The following is a 22,254-nucleotide window of genomic DNA, read 5'->3' on the forward strand; positions in this document are numbered from 1 at the left end:
TTGCATTTGTTTCTTCATTTCAAAGAAGTTAAGTAGCAGCTAAGCGATTGCCTGTAGTATCCTTTGGTCCCAACATGCTCCAACAAAGCACAACATAACTGAAAGACGTTTGAATTGCAAAGACTTGGTTAAAATTCACAATTGTAGACAATGATAGCTAAAAAGTATTTATTTGCCTAGGGTTAAGAACTCCACATTCTTGGGCAAGGTAAGATGTCCTAAGAGCAAGCTAATGAAAACCGACCAAATGTTTGGAGAGAAACTTCGTCTTCAGGATCCTCAACAAAGAGTGCCTAGTTACCTATCAGGTTACCTGTCTGGGCTAAAAGAGATTCTGCAGGCGGGGCATTCAGGCACCAATAAAAACGCAGCCCCACCTCCATTTGCGGTTTGAAGGCGGCGGAGGAGGAGCAGTTGCTGCTGCTATGAAGTCCTGCTAAAGAAAAGCTGCAGGAGGAAGCTGGGCGCTAACCTTTAGCCCTCCGGCCTCAAAGCAAGTTCGCACCTATTGTTGCAGGAAATGGCATGCTTCAATGGAAAGGGGAGACAACCATTTCGAGGGTGGAGAAACGAAGCCCGCACATTGCCAGTCACACAAAAGAGTGCAAACAATCTGGCTGTTGTGAGAGCCCTGTCCCTTGGCGTGTAAATATCCTCCCGGCAACAGTCACGGGCGAACGAAAAGATCAGGGAGGGGGTTTCCGAGGGGCCGCGCGCAATAAAGCAGAAAGGTTGATTGCGGGGATTGCAACAGAAAGCTGCATAGGTCAGGAAAGGCGGAAAAGAGGATGAGAGGCACCCAGGACCTGAAGGGACGTGGATTTTAATGGTGGCGAGTGTATGAAAAGAGCGTCGGGAAAGGGTTTGAAGTAGGCTTTCGAGGGAGGAACCGAGAAACGGGGAGGAGCAGGAGAGAGAAAAGTGTATCCTGGGGTGTGTGTGCCTCAGTTCCATTCGCGGAATCCTGGATCCCGATGGCATTTTAAGACGCTTTACCGGGAAATGATCCCCCCTCCTGTAAACTGGTCCTACTCCCAAGTAGCGCGTGCTTAACACTGCGGCGCCAGGGGAACTTCCTCGGGCACAGCCCCCGAGAGGTGAGCGCTCGGCGGCTACCTGGGGAATCGTCTCGCTCCAGAGGGGAGGGGGAGGGGAAGGTGAGAGCCGCACACGGGCACCCAAGCACTCCTTGGCCAGGAGCGGGATCCAAGAAAGCCTGGATGCGGACCCAGAGAGGGAGGAGGAGTGGCACGGACGAAGGAAGGGGGATTTCTGGGGGCACGAGGCACGCAGAAGGTGACGCCGGGGGTGGCGGCGGGGAGGCGAAAAGAAAGAGCAGGAAGAGCAAGCGGAGCGGCAGCCCACAGGAGAAGAAAGCGGGAGGAGCGGCGCGCGAGAGTAGGAGGGGTCGGCAGGCGGGTGCAAGGTAACGCTCGGCGGGCAGGCGGGCTAGTTGGCGTCGGGCGCGCGCAGCGCGGGCCTAGTTGAGGCGGCTTAGCTGCGCTGGCAACTCCCCGGGCGGTCGGCGGCGCGCGGGATGCGTGGTTCCCGCGCGCGCACGGACAGAGAGAGAGAGAGTAGCGTGCGCGAAGCGATCTGAGGGTTCCGCGGAACGGCCGGCGTCTTCTCTACGTGCGGGGAGACGGTGGCGGAGCTCGAGACGCCCGCGGGTCGGAGCAAAAGCAGCATGCGGGTGGCGGCGCTCTGGGCGCGCGTGGTGAGTAAATGTCTTGCCTCCTTCCAGCTCGCTCGCTGCCTGTTGAGCATAATAGGAAAGGCTGGCTTCTCCCGCGGCTTTAAAAGACCCGCTTGCCACGTCCAACTTTGTCCCATCGCGTCCGTGCAGGGTTTCCCACTGGAGAGTTCTTCTGGTCATTCCGCCGCTTTCCGCAGAATGCAGCCGTCCTCCCTCCCTCCACCCCCCCCCCGGTCCCTTCATGTCCTCCGGGAAATCTTCTCAACGGCGGGAACTCGCCCTGGCTCGGGTGGGTGGGGGTCTCTTGCATCCGATTACTCGCGGAATGTGGAGTTCTGGGTGGGGGGGTGGGGTGGAATGTTCCTCGCGACCCGCCCTCCTCCTCCTCCTCACCTGCTGCCGGCATTTCGGTCGATTCTTCCTTTTTTATTCCGGAATCCAATTGTGGGCCGTTTCCCGTCTTCCTCTTTTCCACCTGCACCACCTCTGGGCTGCTTTTTATGCGCTGCGCTGTATTGTGTTGGCGTGACTATTTGGGAACTGTTGCACGACGAGAGAGTATTTGCATTTTCTCCACTTCAGTCTTTTGCGTGATTTGTGCTCGGGATGTATGTTTTAGGGTACGGTAGGGCACAATCCGCCGCCTCCTGTTTTATAACCAGGCGGTTGCAGGTTTTTTTTTTTAATCCAGTTTAAAGGTTGAGATTCTTCCCGATGGCGCGTCCCCGGAGGTTTAAAAAAAAAGAAAAGAAAAAGAAGGATTTCCCTAAAACCTGAAGGAATAAAAAGAGATGTATCAAGTGTCCGAATGTTCATGTTGCCTGGAAATACGGTTTCCTTATTAATGAAAAAATGGCCTGGTGACCTTTCTCTCTACACGACATAATAATATACGAATTGTCGACGAAGTCTGTAAGAAAATCGTTCTCCGGGTATATATCCAACCCCCCCGCCCACCCCGGCGGTTTAAAGAGATGTGCTGACTTCACCTGCGGTGGCTTAAGACTCTCGCGGCCAGGAATGCTGTCTTGCCTGCTTCTCCACCCTGACACTAACGTTCACAAACAAAATCTTTGGATTTCTCCCAGGTTTACAATACAGTCTGGAAAAGAGAAATAGTTAATACCACTGCAACAGTAACCCGAAAACCAAATGCTTTCCCAATGCCTGCTTTTTTTCAATCCGCAACCCAGGAGCTGAGTTAAATACTTGCGTATTTATTTATGCATGTGTGCCTTATTTATTTATGCATGTATGCGCATTGGAAAGGATTGAGAAAAACAATGAGTTTTGGGGGCTTTCAGCAGACAGATTTGTGGTTTTCCACTTCCAGACAGCTTTAGAGTAGTGCCTTCTTGCTTTGGAGTTTGCACTTCGTGCTTTTAAGTAAAATGGGTGGTTACCAAACTAACTCATAAATGTTTCTGTTCTGTTCTGACATTTAGCTGTTAGCATTCATCATTTCATTTTCTTCAAAATAAAGGGTGCCTAAAAATCATGGAGAGCTTTGTGTGCTCTTAGCAATGGCATGTTTTGTTTTTGGAATGCTGGCTTCTTAAAATAATTTTAGACCAAAAAATAGTTTTCTGGTTTTTTTAACAGCATTTAAATATCTTTTTGTAGTGAATGTGAAATACGAACTGAAGTTTCTCTACATTCCAGGGTGTTGTAGACTAAACGGCTTTTGCATTTCTCAGAATTTTAATATAGAATTAAACAATGGAAGGTTTCTTCTGCCACCTTACATTCTATTTTGTCATTTGTCCTGAGAAAGGGTTATGTTTGTATGCAAGATTTAAACTTTTGCCCCCTGTTGGACTGGCAGAAGTACTTTAGATGAGAAGGAAAAAATCTTTTTAAAATGCAAATGGTGTAGGCACTTTGTCAACCAGCTCTCCCACTCAATTTGTTGGTTTCTTTTTAACTGAAGAATGACTAGTAGATTGTATGAAATTCCAAGAGGACTTCTGAATATCAGGAATGAGAGTACTGTAATATTTTCAGTGTTCCACTTGTTAATTTTTATTTTTTCCCCAATACTAGCTTTACATAGGTGTATAAAGCTTGGATTACAGAATCATTGTCAGGATTTTTTACTTCACTATTATGCACGGTAGTATAACTATAATATTGTTTGAACTTATTTAACACAAAGATGCATTTTTATTTTTACCATTTCCAAAAAATAATTTATCACCTTGAAAATGCAGTCTGAATATTGATTTTTGAATTCTTAAAGCATTTGTGCATGGAACTTTAATACTGCAATTTCCAGTGGTTTATATCAATTACTACTATATTGAAACATTGACAGTGCATCCTTTTGTATATTGTATATTGTGTATCAAACTATTCATTTGTCATTGAAATCAGTTTGTAGGATCTATGTTGTTTCCTTTGGAGTTCAGATATCCACTACTATAGCTAAGTGAAAATCAGGTCAGATAGATGGACACACAAAGAATTAAGGTTGCCTCTAAGCTCATTCAGTCTAGGACTACAAGACCATAACCAGATTTGTAGGGCTTTTCACTACTGTTCTCCCCTTTCCCTCAGTGTTATTATTGTTAGCTTCAAATTATGGACCTTTCTTGATGTACATGCTAATAATCAGAAATTATTCCTAATTTGCACTTGTTCAGTATGAAATGATGAGGGATAAGAAATCGACTGCTTTAGTATTTGCAGGATTTTGAATATGGCTAGCTCATTCTTCTAGATAAAAAGTTAGGGTTAGGGTCGATTGTTAATTGATGCTCATTCTTTTGGTATTTTTCCATTGTTCTGCTGCCCCCTTATCAAACACACTTTCAGAAGACAAAAAATGATATTATACTTTCTATATGTTGGGCTGTGTCTACCTTCCTTTATTTGGAAGAGAAATAAAACTTCGCTTCTCCAATATAGCTGTCAGTTAGCATGTCTAAATGAAGAATGGCTTTGCCCAGAAGGGTGTCTATAACTTTTTAAAAGTTGCCTGATTTCTTGGATACAATTTTTGCTTATTTCAGGTGAAATTATGAGTGCCTACCTAATACACATCTGAGTTAAACTCAGTACGGTAAAAAAAAAGAACAAATAATGTCTTATTCAACAGGAATGTTTCCCCCTGAAGTCTTATTCAAAGGAATAAGAAACTATGAACATAGTTTAAGTTACTTTTTATGTGCAGCTTCTACAAAGATTGATAACCTTTTGTTTATGTCAATATCACTATATATGCCATCTCCACAAAGGAGATATTTACTGGATTGCCAGTGTTGTTGAATAATTCTCCTTACTTCCCCTTATCACTGGAATCTTGGAGTATGACTTCATTATAAAAATCATATGAAAATATACATATAACTTACTATCTCAATACTGATATCACAATGGCTGGTTTATTTTGCTGTTAGTGTACTTTAATCTTTGGCTTATTACTTTGCTAAGTTGTCACATACATAGTTCTTTTGTTCAAAAATGCAGCTTACAAGCTCATTGTTAATTAAGAAACTAATGTGTCATCATTACAGCCATCCTTGTACTTAAAATAAGTTGTAAAATAGTATAGGTACATTTAAATTCTTGCTTGCTTGTTTTTAATCCATAAATTTTGAGGAGACTAAGATTTGTTACTAATTTCTAGTTTCACATTTGCGTGAAAATTCAAGACAGGTTAATCAGTAAAATTAATATAAACCTTATATATAACATTGGGCCTGAAATTAATTATAGAACTAATGCTTATCCTAAATCTTTGTAATCAGGACACTGTGCCCTTCAAGATAACCTCTAATTTGATATAACAATATTATTTGAAGAGCATGTAATGTAATGCATGCTAACTCAATATAAAAACTTGGTTTTGGGCTTGTCATGCAGGCCTGCTAATCTGCATTCCTGTCACATTCAGGATTGCCTTTTGGAGATGTGGGCTTGGATGCAAGTTGTCTGTTGCTTTGAGATGCAAAGGCCTATTTATTTCTACCTATTCTGAGTTAGATGGAATAATTATGCCAAATTCCCTATGGCGTCATACACCATTGGGGTGGTGTATATAGAAATCTTTGGGCTGGACAAGCTGCAACCCCTTTCTATTAAGAACTATGTCAGCATGAATGATTTGAGTTATACCAAATTAATTGTGAGATGCACAACTTTTGGTCTTTAAATTTAATGTTTACATAGGCTTGTCATGTTATTACATGTATAGTTGTTTTTATTATATCAATTTACTGTTTATCATGAAGTGTAGTTTTCCACTTAGAGAATATTAATACTGTACAGCATTTGTGATTCAAAGGATAAATAGTGCTAGGAAGAGCATGAGTGTCCCTTGTAGCATTTACTAATAACTTCTTAAAGCAATCACATCTTTTCCTGGGATCTCCAGTAGTTGTTGAAGAATAATCTTAAGAAAATAAAAAAATTGTGTTTGGTTTAAAATATATAATGTGTATGATATGTTTTGGTTCTATAATTTCCGTTCTCAATGACATATTAGAGAGGATTGATATCATTTTTAAAATTATACTATGTTTTGAATTTTCACATAAGTTAGCCCGTGTTATGCCAGAGGCAGCAGCGCTGTACTTGGATAGAATAATTTGATTCCCAACAATATATTGGGCAATGCTGGACACAAACGTATTATTTTTATGATGAAAAGCTATTTGAGATAAAACTTTTCAGATCTGTAATTTTAATTAGAGAATAAATAGGCATTACTTTTCTTGTACAATACTGTTGATGTTTATCTCGTAGGACAGAATGTGCTGATTACACAAATATAGTGTGTGTCATTGCTTAATTTTAATATTATATAAGCTTTATATTTATATTTATTTTATTGACTGAATCACCTTTTGAATATGAATAAAGAAAATAAGTGCTTTGGCCTCATCTGATTTAGGGTATCTACAGGCTACAGATTAACAGAATTGGAAGGCACCTTCTAGGTCATCTAGTCCAAGCCCCCGACCTCCAAGTAGGAGACCCTACACTATTTCTGATAAATGACAGTCCAATCTATTTGGGAAGCCAATTCCTTTCCTGAAAAACACTTTAAAAGCAAAAAGTTAAAACAACCTACAGTACAGTAAAAAAAACAACCATGCAATGTCAATCTCACCTCATCCAGGCTTCTCATGAATCTACATGTTTATGATTAGTGTGATCCAAAGGGATATTGGAATGCAAAGGTCCATTTACTTATTAAATTGGGCTGATTTTATTTAATGATTTTTGTAATACAGCTGGGTTAAAAATAATACTTTCCACTTTTCTGCTGTTTATGTGTTGCTTATCTATGATTTCACTGTGACTTCTGGCAGAAACAATAAAAGAAATAAAAGCAAACTATTTTCCAAATATTTTGGTAAAGAAAGAACATTTCTGTATTGATGTCCTTGATTCTTACTGAGAGAAGACTTGGGTTATTTTAATCCGTATGTGCTTGTTGTGTCTTTTTAGAATAAGAGTTGTTGACTTTTCACCTCCAAAAAAGAAGAGTGGTAACTAAAGACATACTTGGTCTTTAAGCAATCAATATTGTGTGTTTTATTTTATATATAAAATATTTAATTAATTATAACCATAGATTTTGGCAAAATTCATTTAAAATTAGAGCAATCCACATCATTTCAATACATCCCCCTCCAATAATAATAAGTTCGTTTGGTTTTGACTTTTTGTCGAAACTTAGCCATTCATTGCATGAATTATTGTTAAAACAAATCATGGTTCAGAGCAACTAAACTATATTTTCTGGGTTTGCATAATAGTGGTTCATTAGCATAAATGTTTATATAAAAAGATTACACTATTGACCTTTACAAATCTACATACTATATAGCTTTAAGTTATTAATGACTTAAAGATCAAGTTTGCCATTCTTTGGAATACATATATCTAAATCTAGCAGAGATGGAGGTTGTGAGTGCAGTATTGATTCACTTAACAAGTGTGGCAAGCAAGATTGTAAAATGAAAAAAAATCACTTAACAAATGTTTCACTTAGCAACAGAAATGTTGGGTTCAATTGTCATAAGTTGAGGATTACCTGTATTAAAGTAGCATCTAAGATTGTAGACAGTTCCAAGTAGGGTTTTTTTTTTGTAAAATTAAGAGTATTTAGATTTGATAAATTTAGGATTACCAGATATTATATCAACTTTTCACAACAGTGTGAAGTCATAGCTGACAGTTCTTTAGCTGATATTGGCCTTCATTTGCATCAGGTTCTTCCCAAAAACTTGGGTGTCAAAATATATATACATAGTGTATGCACAGATCAAAGCAATCTGACTTTTTGAAATTGACTGATGGAAATTTTGTCAATGCCCAGAATTTCTACATGTTGTGCATGCCATTATCTTTTAATTTCAATTTTCAGATCTTGAACTGTGTGTGATCTTCTCCAATTCTTCGTTTTATATTCTACTATCCCCTGTTTTTGCCACATCAATTATTCACACTTTCTTCTTTTCTGCCACAGTTACATCTAGTATTTATGAACCAAGGCCTTTATCAGTTTGTATTTGGAAATCCAACAGTTTTTTTAATACACACACACACACACTTCAATTTTAATGTTATATTTGTAGGAAATATTTCTAAAAGATTTAATAGAGCTTCTATAAGGAATATATTATTGTTGATCAAAACCTTATTTGAGTCTTAAATATATTTAAATGTTCTCTGTTCTGCATTAATGTGTGACTTTAACCTTTCAATGAGGTTAACAAATGCAGTGGTTCCTTGTAGAAATTGATCCCTCTATTGCTCTTGAAAGATATAAAAAGTAAAAAACTGCTCAATGTGGTGAGATTAACGTGACTGTAGTTTTATAATTTGTGATTGAACTTTTTATATAGTTTGCATGATTATGAAAAAACTGTGTGTACTAACATTTTGTATAGTTAATTGGATTGTAAACTTTAGATACATCAAGGCTGTGTTGGACTGCTAAATATCATTATGCAGTGCTGTTTTATGCTTGTCAAAACATTGTAAGAATAAGTTGTTCTTCCATTTCAGTTTTACAGTGGTTTCTAAAGTGCTTTTTAGAACAGGCTGAGTTAAAACTACTTGATTCCCATTATGCACCTAAAGTAGTAATAAAAAACTTAAATCTAAAATAGTTAGAGCAAAATGCTGCTGTATAATACTAATTCAACAGAAAAATCGAACAGTGCAGAACGAGACAATTACATGAAGAACAAAATAGTTTGACAATTTAACTTGAAATTGTATGTATTTAAAATTACATATTGCACAATTTATGCACAAGTTCTTAGAAGCCTCTATTTGTGCAAGGGTTCTCGACCTGAATTCTGAACCAAAAATTTAATGGCAGGATGATTCTGCTATCATCTTGAAATTTTTTTTTTCTTTTACATGGCATGGGAGATTAAAAAAAAAGATATTCAGAAGACAAAAAGTTAATGCAGAATGTAATAACCTTTTAAAATTGTTCCAAATATATTTAAAAATTTGCAAGAACCAAGCTATTATATTGTATTATTTGGCATGCTAATCTGTGTTTTTTTTTGTAATCAAAATAAAAAAAAAATTTTTTGTGGGGATGGGATTATAGCAAGTCTTCTTCCATAATACTATTAGAGGTACAAAGTTTATAAGTTTGCAGTATGTATAGGTAGTACCCATAAGATTGGAAAATTATTTCATAGGTTGATATTAATACATCTGCTGGTAATGATTTTAAACCATTTTTTACAATATGCCCGATATTGAGTACATCTCTTGATTCTTCCCAACTGTAAAAGGTTTAGCCAATTACTTACAGGTCCTGTATTAATGAAATTACAGAATTCATATCCAGCCTATATTGCCATTTATGTTGCTCTTCAAAAACTGTTGCAGCATCCCCTGAAAATGGTTATATGAGCTGACATTGGATGTTAATAAGAAAGAGGACTTTCATTTAGTATCTTGGTTTGATACCAACATATGTTCTGCAGCAATGTTCTTTGCTCCAGAACATAGTTAATGTGTAGAATAGACTAGAATAGATTTCTCTTTTCCCTTTAAAATTTTGAGGTGGTGTTCGAATCTGCTTCAAAGGTATGAGGGCTTTATGAATTAGATCAGTGTTTCTTAAACTTTTTCTATCAGGACTGCTTTCTGTTTTTAAAAATTGGGAATCCCAAAATATTGTTTTATGGATCATATTTACCAATATTTAACATGTTAAAAATTAAAACCGACTAATTCACTGCCTCCACCATGATTCTTTTATGGGCTCTTTGTCAATATGGACTGGCAAATAATTTTGATTTTGTGGACCTCAGGATCTTGGAGTACCGCCTCTGCCCCCCACCCCCATTAAAATGTGTTAAAATTTGTTAAAATTAAAATTTGAAAGAATGAATAGAGAAGAAATGCAATGGAGAGAGAAATTGAATAGAAAATGTTCCCTATACCAATGATTTAAGGTTAAATAAATATATGTTTGCATTGATACACTGGTTACCTCTGCCTCGTCTCCAAAAAATGTACGTATTTATAACATGTTTTAAAATAAAATGCCTTCAGTGGTTGTTGCTGGTTTGCTTTTCTGATTAGCACCAATAAAGCATTTATAAAGTTATTTAAAAATTAGCTAAGATGTCATGGGTATTGCTACTTAGTATATTCTAAAGACTCTTTTGGACAAGAGCCTCATGTTATATTAATACTTGAATCACTGACTGCATCTCAAAGGGAAAGGGGGATATAATTGTAGTTTACAGAAAGCATGGTTTTATTTATTTATTTTTTATTTGTCAATTGCTTACAAGATAATAGGTATAAGTAAAAACATAGTTATGAATACATGGATGCATATAAGAAAAATAAAAAAATATAAAAAAAATGATAGGACAGGGACGGTAGGCCTGTTGGTGCACTTATGCACACATAACTACATTTTAAATCATTATTTTAAATATCTCAATCATATTATTATATCTTACATGAGGAACCAGCAGCAAAATGTTGTAGTATTTAATATGCATTTTCAGCTTTGCAACCAAGTACTCCTGGCAACTTATAGGATAAAACTGGTTCCTCCCACCCCAAGTTCCAGTCAGCATTTAGGAGGCGCTGAAGGCAGTCAGTCCTGGTGGGGCTCTTGTAAAAAAAATCCGTAATAGGTTTTTCCCCCTTGAAATTTCAAAATTATGAAATTCCCTCAAGATTGTTACTATAATGATTATTTCAGAAACTTCAGATGCTAGCTATGTGTGGATTATGTGTATCAGTGGGGGCCAGGATAATCTCTGTGGGAATGATATTGCAAAGGCAGGGAGCCACCATAAACAAGGCCTTTCTTCTGGGTGCCACCAGATGTATATTGCCTTAGGAGATAGGACCTGCAATATTCCTTGCCTCCCCTCTCTAGTGGTTTGGGTGGATGTAACAGGGAAGAGATGGTCATTCAGTCCCAAACCATAAAGGACTTTAAAGATGATAGCCAGCATCTTGAAAAAATGGTACTTGTGACTAATAAGAGGTATGCATAAGCACACAACAGTGCCTACCATCCTATTGTCCCCAATTATTTGTACCCATTTCCTGTATTTATACTTATGTTTATTATCTTGTAAGCTATTGACAAATAAAAATAAATAAAATGAAATTAATAAATAAAATAATTGATCTTATGGAACACTATTTCTTGGTGTTATTTCTCACAACCTTTGCCAGTCTGATGTCTCTGGATAAGTTGCAGCTTCTGGCCACATTGGCTGAGAATTCTGGAATCCTTGTTTCAACAAATCTGGAGGGAAACTGGGGAACATTTGAAAGTATTAATGGCATAATATATGTAATGGCTTTGTGTTTCATATCAGTTTAACATCAGAAGTGATTGGAACTTTACATAGAAGTCAATCCTTATAAAATGGTAATACTGAATCCAGTAGAATGGCGGTTGAGAATTGTTTTATTGAAATTGGTTATGGGGTTTTGTACATTATAGGATTTTTTAAAATCCTGTTTAATATAGAAAATTTTAGATAATATGCATGATGAAATAACATTGGTATAATTCAACCCCACAGAGGTTATTTTCCTTGTAATTGCAATTGCTCTGGGAAATTGAGCCTACATCAATGCAACTAAAGCCATTACTTTTATTTTCCTGCATGAGCTAGATTATTTTCCATCACCACTATCCCACATTCTCTAGTGAAGTGAAAAAAGGGCCATGCCCCAAAGGGTTTGTATTTGGCTGCATGTGAGTCTTACCAGAATATGGCAGTACTTAATATAGACCTTGTTTATTTAATAATTTATTTTATGTTGATGAACAAAATTTGCATTTCTTTGGTCTTTCTATTGAAGCAATATTATTTAGGAGGCTCTCAAGTTGCAATTCAGATAAGTTATGATATTTTTATACTGCTGCTGCTGATCATATATCCATTGTGGTAACGTTTTGTAGTGGCTATATTGCCACTTCACAAAACATTATCCTCTTTTGATTTTCTTTTGGCCTTGAGAGAAGAAAGAAAGGGACAATAATAGGATTTCTATAGACATCACTATTCATAAGTCTGAAAAGGAGTCCAAGAACAAGTGGGACATATATTACCATAAACAAGAAAAGGCAATACTAAGACAAATTTAAAGGTATTAAAGTACAGTTAAAGAAAAAAGTAGCTATAAAAGTTATGAAAGTAGCCAGGGGGAAGGATTAATCTCATTCTAAACTATAGATCATGGGAAAAAGCTATATGGTCACTAGAGGATGAGAACATCTTGGTACCACGTAACACTGGACAGCAAAGATTTTGCTTCCTGAACATTCAGATATATCTTACAGATATTTAGCTACTAATCATGAAAATAGCCTGTAATTTAACCTATCACGTATTGTAGAAATCTACTGTTTTTACCTAATAACAAAGTATACCCTTCAGTATTTGTTAGTTATTCTGCACAAATGAAAAAAAAACATACAAAAACACATCCAGTACACCAATCCAACAGGAGTGCTGGAGATCTAAAAGTAGTAGTTCTACTGCTTGGAATGCAGCTCGGATATATTAAATACTGTTGTCAATGGGACAGTTGTGTAAGAGAGTCACATTACCTTAAAGAGAGAAATGGCCACTCCAAAAGAATTTTGTTCCAGGACAAAAAAAATCTGGCACATGATCCACTTATTGATTTGACAAACATATTTTTGCCTCCACTTTATATAAAGCTTGGACTGATGAATGATTTTGTGAAAGTGATAAACAAGCTAATATTTTTGTTATTTGAAACAGATGTTTCCAAGAATAACTGATGCCAAGATTAAATAAGGCACTTTTGTTGGTCCGCATATCAGATATGTCATCAATGACAAGTGATTCAAAGATCTGTTAGTGGAGAAAGTTGTGCAGAAAACATTTAAGGATGAGAATTATTTTGGCAACAGCAGAACACCAAACTACATTCAGCTGGTTGACAAACTTTTTTTACAGCCTACAAGACTATGAAGTGCAACATGTCACTGAAGATTCATTTTCTGCATTGACGCTTGGATTTCATTTCTGAAAATCTAGGTGCAGCTCATGGCAAATATAGTGAAGGTTTCACCAAGACATTGCCACAATGGAAAAACAACATCAGGGCAACTGGAATCCATCAATGCTGGCTGACTATTGTTGGACACTGAAGCGAGATGCATCAGACACTAATTGCAAATGAAAATCAGCAGCAAAACACTTAGCCCTATTGAATTCATGTAGCATGTCAGAAATATCATACAATTAAATACATTGTAGTCATTAAAAGTTAATTTCATATTTCTCAAGATTCCAGCGTGATATAATAAGTTATGAGATTATAGTTGTATACAGTTTGAATTAGTCTTCTCATAATCAAAAGTTTTTCAGGAAGGAAAACTTTTGAAAAAAATTGTTGTCTAGTGTAATCAGTTGTGCAGTAGTCACTCGAATTACAGAGAAGGGTGAGGAAATTTATATAATTTAATTTATAAAATTCAGATCTCTCTTGCCTTTCTCTTATGTCTCAAACTTATTTAGGAGGAAGGATCTGAGAATTTTTTTTACTATAGCTGCTAATTGCCAGTAATAAGAGCATGTGAGCATTGCATTGAGATAAAAAGGCCTAAATGTTAAATATTCACAATCTTCACATTCTTCCTTCACTGTATATTCTCCATCTAAACAACCCAAGATCATCTTGATATTCTTATGCATTTGGATTGTGAAATAGTTGTAGGTGTTAGTTCTTAGTTTTTTCATGTTTATTTAACAACTTTCATGAAAAAAATAATAATTTTTTTTTCAGATATTGTCTGTTCTCTAAAGAGGTTAGTTTAGCCATCCCTGCAAGTTCCATCATCTTTACCAACCATTTCTTCATTGTGGGTAGTGTCAAACCTTTTCACTTTTGAGCACATAATAATAATTTCCTGGAGCAGCTTTGGGGGATGGGAGTGAGAGGCCTTGTGCTGTCCTGGTTCACTTCCTTCCTCTGCAGCCACTCTCAGTGTTGATACAAAGGGAGAGATCGAGCCCTTGCCCACTGCTTTACGGGGTTCCACAGGGCTCAGTACTCTGTCCACTCCTGTTCAACATTTATATGAAGCTGCTGGGTGGGATCATCCATCATCAGGGACTGAGGTATCACCAATATGCTGATGATACTCAGCTGTATGTCTTGACCTGTGATGAATTAAGTGTTGCTGTGTCCTCCCTCTCGCAGTGCCTGGAGGCTGTTAGGGGCTGGATGTGGAGCAACGGGTTGAAACTAAACCCTTGCAAGACCGAGTGGCTCTGGATTTGGGGTTCGTTGGCTCAGAGAAAATTGCCACCTTTGGTCTTGGTTGGGGTGGCACTACCCAAACAGACCCTGTGTGTAATCTAGAGGTTTTCCTGGATTCACGACTCCTGCTTGAAGAGCAGGTAGCGGTCGTGGCAAGGAAGGCCTTTGCACAACTGCGGGTTGTGCACCAGTTATGCCCTTTCCTGGACCAACGGTCCCTACTCACAGTTACTTATGTCCTAGTCACTTCCCATCTTGATTATTGCAACATGCTCTACATGGGGTTCTGACCAAGGCTTCCAAACCGTAATTATACACACACTTATTTTAAAAACAAGACTGATTTTATTGCAACACTGGGAATTGTTTATTAATCTCAAACAGTCCCCGAGATAAGCACCCACCTTTTCTGTGAACTGCTGCCAATAACAGAAGTATCAAATGAACTAAAAAAAAAACCCCAACTGAAGTACAAAGAGCTTCAAGAATGACTCTGAACTGAATGAACTGCTTTGCTTCCTGCAAAGGTTTCATCATCTTGGCTTGACTTTTATACTTTATGGGAGGGGCAGTCACCTCCTAGCCTTACTCCCGAGTCACCCCTTTTGTTTCAGCTGCTGTCACCTTCTAGCAGCTCTGCGCACATGCGCACTGGGAACAAGCTCCCCTGGGTCCTCTGCTTCACTGCTGCCAGATTCTGAAGGCTCCGGAGGCAGCACCCCACTCTCAGATTGTCCTGGCCCCATCTCTGCATCAGATACAAGACCATCTTCTGAGTTCTCTCCAGACTTCCTGACTGGTCCCTGTTGTTCCTCACTGTCTGATTCTGCTGCTGTTTGCACTGGCTGCCGGCAAACTACAACACATGGGGCTGCCCTTGAAGAACATCTGGAAGCTCCAGTTGATGCAAAATGTAGCAGCCTGAATGGTTTTGTGCAGACCCTGGTGTGCACACGTTTCACTTCTCCTGCAGGAGCTGCATTGGTTGACGATTTGCTTTCAGGTACAATTCAAGATCCTGGATGTCACCTTTAAAACCCTTCATGTCTTGGGACAGGGTTATCTGAGGGAACATCTCTTGCCGGTCACATCTACCCAACCCATTAGAGTGGAGAGGCAGGAAATGCTGTGGGTCCCATCCCTGAGGAAGGTATACCTGGTGGGACCCAGAAGAAGGGCCTTCTCGATAGTGGCTCCTTCTCTCTGGAACATCATTCCCCCAGAGATTAGAATGGCTGTTTCCCTAATACTCTTCCAGAAGACACTGAAGACCTGGTTCTGCTAGTGGGCCTGGGGAACCCAGTGCAGGATGGAGCCATCAAATGGCTCATATGATCTGTTGTCATTGGGGCAGGAGGTTGGGAATTGGGAGGTGATTTTCTTTTATTTTCCCCCAGATTTTGTTCTATTATACTTTATTAATTTATTTGATTCTTTTTGTTAGCTTTTTTATTTTAAATATGGTTTTATGTTCTGTAAACCACCTCGAGTCGCCATGGGTGAATAGGCGGCAATATGAATTCAATAAATAAATAAATTTTTCTACAGTTATCCTTCTAAAAACAAAGTTCCATGGCTTTCCTAGTCACCTGTCCATTAGTCCCAAAGGAGAAGCTTCTGGTTTCAATTGTACTTAAATTTTCAAAATCTTCTGAAATTATATATTTGTATTCAAATATTTGTCCACCAAACATTGCAAAATATCTCCCCATGTTGTTCAAATGTCCACCGAAAATTTGAACTAGCTTTATACATTCTAGACAACTTTTCTCCTGACAAATACTGACAAAATTAGTTTTATTTTAACCAAAAACATTCAGTAGTAAAAAGCAGTATGCAAAGAGAAGCAGTTTCAATGCTTCGACACACGCTCTAGATCCACTCTCCTGCAGCGTCAGCTTCGGCGCTGCCTATCAGGGAGCTGCAAACAATCTGCTAGCCTCCCACGCAGTTCCCTTCGCATTACAAAAGACTGCTCCATAGCTGACTTTCAGAGCTTTGTTTCATTGCCTCTCAGCTGATAGCAGATAAGTGCTTTTTTGATTGCTCAGGGCTGCTAGAGAGCCTAGGGAGCGAAGGAGGCAACAAAGCCTTCCTGGAGCCAACACACATGGCAGGCAGCCATTTTTGGGTGGCGGTCGGCCATTTTGTTGGAGGAACAGCTACTACCAAAAAGGGGCCTCATAGCTGAATTGGCTCACTTGGCCCACACAACAGGCAGCATTCTTATAGGGAAAGCACCCCTTGTGTCTGCCTTGTTGGCGAAAATGGAGAGCAACATGGCCCAGTCAGACCTCACAGGCCTAGAAGAAACACAGGGTTCTCAGGCCCCAAGGAGGAAGAGAAGAAGCTAAAGAGGCCATTCAGCAAAACGGGAGGCTGCAGCAAAGATAAAGGTCAAGGCTTTAAAGAAGACTTCTAAATCTGAACTCAAGACTGAGAAACGAAGGCATGCTGCTTTAGAAAAACAGTTTGCTAAGACCCTGGATCAGATGAGGAGCCAAATGCAACAATCCTCCCAATCGGGAATTTCAGGTTTTCCCAGAGGTTATGGCCAGGGCAGGGGAGGCTGAAACTAGCTCTTCCAGCAATCTTCAGGTTTGGTTCCCAGAAAGAATGGAAGAAGAGTTTCTGCCTCAGGACTTAAGTAGGTCTGGGCCCAACTTCAGACAGATTGCCTGGGGTCCAGGTTCCTAGGTCAGATGATCCAAGGTGGCCTTAGGCCTAGGCCTGAAGCGACCTTTACTCCCACTGCTGTAGGTCTGTGGCCAGTGGACCCTCCCACAGGTAGCAGGCCTGATGATATCAGGGATATGGTTTCTGTAGCCATCAGACAGGGTCTAGCTGAGGGATTCCAACAGCTACTCTGTCCCTTGGGGGGGTCAGTCCCTATTCCCTGCTTACCCCCAAGGGGTCCTGTCTCAGATAGCTTTTCCCAGGCAACAAAAGTTCAGTTGCCCACCTACCCAATCTGATCCATCAGAACACAGTCACTCTTCCATGTCAGAGGAGGAGGAAAGTGAGATCAGGGATCGTAACTTATCCGAGGATGAGGGGCTTGAGACTGATCAACCCCCCCCAGCAGCAGTTTTTAAACCTCTGTTCAAACCACTCCTACACATGGGCTTGATCACAGCTCAATTAAATCCAGAGGAGGTGGCTCCAGAGCCTCAAGCAGCTTCTTCTAGCCACAGGGACTCCCTTTTCTCAAAACAAGTGGTCCACACGTAGGTTTTTCCTTGATTTAGTAAAGGAGCAGTGTGCCTCCCCTGGGGCAGGGCCTTGGCCTTCATCATATGACCAGTGCTTTTACAACATGGGCCCCTCCTTGACCAACGTTCTCCTAGTCCCTTCTGTGGATGCTCTGGTGGTAACCTTGTTCTCTACACCAGGCACCCCCACTGAGCCAGAAGATGTCCTGAAGGCAGAGGATAAGAGGTCAGAACAGATCACAAGCGTACCTACCAGGCAGCTGCTTGAGCTGTCCGAGCCTCTAGAGCAGCTTCATTTTTTATGAGGGCTTTGCTGCAATGGCTGCACCAGCTGCAAGAGACTACCTACCACCAATTCCAAGTCACATCAGGATCTGAATAAGATCATTGCAGCAGCTGAATTTATGGCAGACAGTACTTTAAATTTGGCTAAGTTTGCCTCAAGGCCTATGGCCTCCTTGATGGCTGCAAGGAGGCTCCTCTGGCTATGAAATTGGCAGTCTGATTCCTACCGAAAATGGAAGTTGGCGTCTACTCTATGCACAGGAGAGAAGCTGTTTGGCGATGCCCTGGAGCCATACTTGGTGGAAACCAGGGACAAGAGAAAGGTCCTCTCTTCGGTGGGAAAGAAGTCAGAGTATTGTCCCGCTCCATACTACGGATCCTCCTCCTGGCCCGAATCCTCCACTCATTTCTCATGGGGCCAGAGAGCATTTCCTCCCCGCCAGGAACGACCAGAGGCTGTGGGTAGGCAACTGCAAAATACTGGTTAAAGGCCCTTTCGAGGAGGAGGACTTTCATTCCAACGCTCCAAGTGAATGCTCATTCTCCCCCCTCATCAGAGATCATTTGGTCTTCTTCACCTCCAGATGGGAAGAGTCAACATCGGATGGCTAGGTGCTCAGGACGGTAAGGTCAGGTCTCCGGCTGGAGTTCTTCTCACCACCCCCAAGTTTTTTTGTATGCTGTCCTTCTTGGGACAGTTTCAAGCAGGCCCTTATGGAATCGGTCATTTAATATCTGGTGGACATAAGGGCCATACAGCCGGTTCCACTGGATCAACAAGGGCTAGGATTCTACTCTTGGCTCTTCATGATTCCAAAGGCCTCGTGGGGATGGTGAGCCATTCTTGACCTCAAGTTTTTGAACAGGTTCATCGCATATAGGCGTTTTTAAGATGCAGAGTTTGCATTCAATCCTAGAGAGTGTTTGGGAGGGCGATCTCCTCTCTTCTATAGACCTCATGGAGACATACCTGCATGTCCCATCTGGCCCCATCACCGCCAGTTTCTTCATTTCTGTTAACAGAACAAGCTTTTCCAGTACTGGGCCCTTCCAGTCGGGCTGTCATCGGCACCCAGGGTCTTCACCAAGGTCCTGGCAGCTTTGGCAGCTTCGCTTTGGGCTGTTCCAGTGAGGGTCCAATGTTACCTGGCTGACATCTTGATCCAGTTGACGTCAATCCATTCCACCCTTCACAACCTACACACCACATTGCAGTTCCTACAGGACCATGGTTTTTCTATCAACTTCTAGAAAAGCCATCCCTCTCCAACGACTAGACTACTTCATCTTGGTGCGATCATCAATATGTCTCTCTGTGAGGTCTTTCTCTCCCCAGATTGTGGGGAGAGCCTCAATGAGATCATCCTTCAGATTTGATGGCAGTGCACAGTTCCCTTGTCTCTTCTGTCCAAAGTCCTCGGGAAAATGATTTCCTGCATTGGCAATGTCCCGTGGGCATGGCTCCATGCTTGGCTCTTCAGTAGTTCTTGTTGCTGTTTCAACGAGCAGGAACCAGCCACAGTTCCATCAGGGTTCAGGTTCCGCCATAAACCCTTTGCTCCTTCAGATGGTGGCAATCTCCGGCTGTCTGGAGGAGACATCCATTGAAGGAACTGGACAGAATCCTGCTCACTAAGATCTTAAGGGTTGGGGGGTTCATCTAGCCAGCAAGGTAGCCCAGGGGAGCTATCCCATAAATTGGCTAGAGCTCAAGGCCATCTCCTTAGCCCTGAAGCATTTTCGGCACAGAGTGGCAGGTTGCCATGTGTTGGTCATGACGGACAATATGGCTGCAAAGGCACATGTCAACAGACGTGGGGGGGAACCTTGATGAGGGAAGCAGAATGCCTGGTGCTGTGGGGGGAGAGACACTTTCTTTCCATCAGGGCGGACCACATTTTGGCGGTCGACAACACCCAGGTCGACTGGTTGAGTCAATCCAGAGTCAGTCAGTCAGAGTGGAGTCTCCATCCATCCTCGTTCCTAGATCTGTCACACAGGTTCAGAACACCTGCAGTAGTTCTCTTTGCCACTCCTCGAAATGCTCAGGTAAGCAGATTCTTCACCAGATTTCTGACCCAGGGGGTGGAGGGGACCAATGCACTAAGGAGCAAATGTCCTCCAGGTCTCCTCTACACCTTTCTCCCTCTTTCTATCATCCTGGCAGTCATTCTGAAGATGTTGGAGGAAAAGGTGGAGCTCATACACCTGGCACTCCATTGGCCAGGAGACCCTGGTTCGCCAATCTGGTGAATCTGTCTGTAGCCCAGCCATGAAGTATCCCAGCCAACAGGATCTCTCTCCATCAAGGAGTCTTACTCTACCCAGACCCTCAGTGGTTCCGCTTAGCTGTTTGGCACTTGAGCGGCAATCTCTGAGGGATTCTAATCTTCCTGACAGAGTGAGAGACCATCCAGGATTCTCATAGGACTTCTACTACTTGCATCTACGATACTGCCTGGCGGGTCTTTTGCACTTGATGTTCAAAGGCAACCCACTTGATGTTCAAAGGCAACCCATGATTCCACTTCGACTTCTGTTGCAGATGTGTTAGTATTCCTTCAAGATGGGCTAGAGCAAGGGTTGGCTCCTAATACCCTCCACCATCAGATGACAGCTCTGTCATCAGTATTGTCCTGGGACGACTGTTTGTCCCTATTTCATCATCCCTCAGTTTGAAAGTTTTTGAAAGGGGCTTCTCATCTTTGTCCTACTGTAGTTCACAGATATCCCACCTGGGATCTCCCTAGAGTTTTATAGGCCTTTACAGTACTTCCTTTTGAAGCTCTGTATCACTTCAATTCATGACCATCAAAGTAGCTTTTCTAGTGGCCATTACTTCGGCCAGGAGAGTGTCGGAACTCACGGCACTCTCGGTCAGTCGGGATCTGTGCTTTTTCCATGAGAACAGAGTAGTTCTAAGCCTAGATTCTACTTTCATTCTGAAAGTGAATTCTTGGTTTCATCAGGCACAGGCCATAGTGTTACCAGATTTCTGCCCCAAGCCACACCATGAGTTGGAGCACAAGTGGCATACGTTGGATGTAAGATGAGCTGTCTGCATCTACATCAAACGTACTGCGGGTTTTCAGAATCCAAGGCCATATTTATATTTTTTTATCCTAACTGTTTGGGGAACAAGACTTCGGCATCTACCATTGGTAGATGGATCAGAGCATGTATCTCCAAGGCATATCAGACTTTGTCCTTGCCGGTGCCCAAGTACCTAACAACCCATTTCACTAAAAGTACTGCAACTTCAGCCACCTGGAGTAGTCAGGCGACCCTTGAGGAAATCTGCAGGGCAGCTACCAGGGTGTCTCTTTTGCCGTTTATATGGCATTATCGCCTGCATTCCTTTGCCTCTGCTGATGGTGCGTTTGGATGAAGGGTACTTCAGAAGGTTGTACCACAGTCGGAGTGAGTGGACCAGACGATGGCCCTCCCATGGACATGCAGGCTTTGGTATGTCCCATTCCTGGACTCTTGGCACTTTGTGGATGAGAATGGCACGCACTTTCTATCTACGCTGCAAGAGAGTCCAGCCCACCTTTGTGCGTCTTGTCTTGGGGTGTGTGTGTGTGTGTGATTTCATTATTTATCTTCCAGAGATGTTATGTCTGTCATGAATCTTTGCCTAAAAGCTGGGGAGCCAGCTAGGGGCTGGCTTTTTATATAGTGGCAGACTCAGCTCTATGAAGTCAGAGGGAGGAGTCATATCTCATTCCTGGACTCTCTTGCAGTGTAGATAGAACCAATCATCCGCAAAGCTTTTATATGACTCTAATAATCTTTGCATCCATGATCTTCTCATATGATCTTATGTCTCTATTGTATAATTCAAGAACTAAAATAAATAAAAGAGGAGGTAGTGGGCCGCCTTGTGTTGTTTATTTTTGTATTAGGTGATTCGATTAAATCTCCATTAACAATTATTAGTGCTGTTGTAGATAGCTATACTGTTATCTCTATCTCTTAAATTGTTACCTACACACACCTGAATTATCCCATGCACTGAAATTGAGTCTCTTCTACTATTATTTCAGTGGCTTCCCTGTATTGGGTTGCTGAGCAATGTGATGATAAATAAGATTAAAAACTACTCAAGCAGTTGTACACACATATACTATACATGAGGTGTTGTGGCCTCAGTAGCCAACCATTGTATTGCACCACAAATCAAAAATATTTCTTCCCTGCTTCATAATGGAGACATATTTCTTAATTCTGTGCTTTTGGAAAAGAGTGAGGAGTAGAATTAATCTCTTATGAGTACTCATTAAAAGCTTCTGTTAA

General features: G+C 40.8%; 1 protein-coding gene across 8 annotated transcripts in view; it reads left to right on the forward strand.

Moving 5' to 3' along the window:
* Nucleotides 1-908: 908 nt before the first annotated feature.
* PTPRF (protein tyrosine phosphatase receptor type F) overlaps nucleotides 909-22,254 on the forward strand; it is a 542,470-nt gene continuing 521,124 nt past the window's right edge. For 6 of the 8 annotated variants that reach the window (XM_087929753.1, XM_087929755.1, XM_026706995.2 and 3 more), the window contains exon 1: nucleotides 1,453-1,717. The gene's annotated coding sequence lies outside the window, so the exon portion shown is untranslated. Of the gene's footprint in view, nucleotides 1,098-1,450; nucleotides 1,718-22,254 lie in introns of those variants that run through there. The other 2 variants (XM_087929754.1, XM_026706994.2) reach the window with 2 other exon arrangements.

Source organism: Pseudonaja textilis, chromosome 3 (assembly GCF_049901715.1).
Source record: "Pseudonaja textilis isolate UNSWEBS1 chromosome 3, rPseTex1.2, whole genome shotgun sequence".
NCBI lineage: Eukaryota > Metazoa > Chordata > Lepidosauria > Squamata > Elapidae > Pseudonaja > Pseudonaja textilis.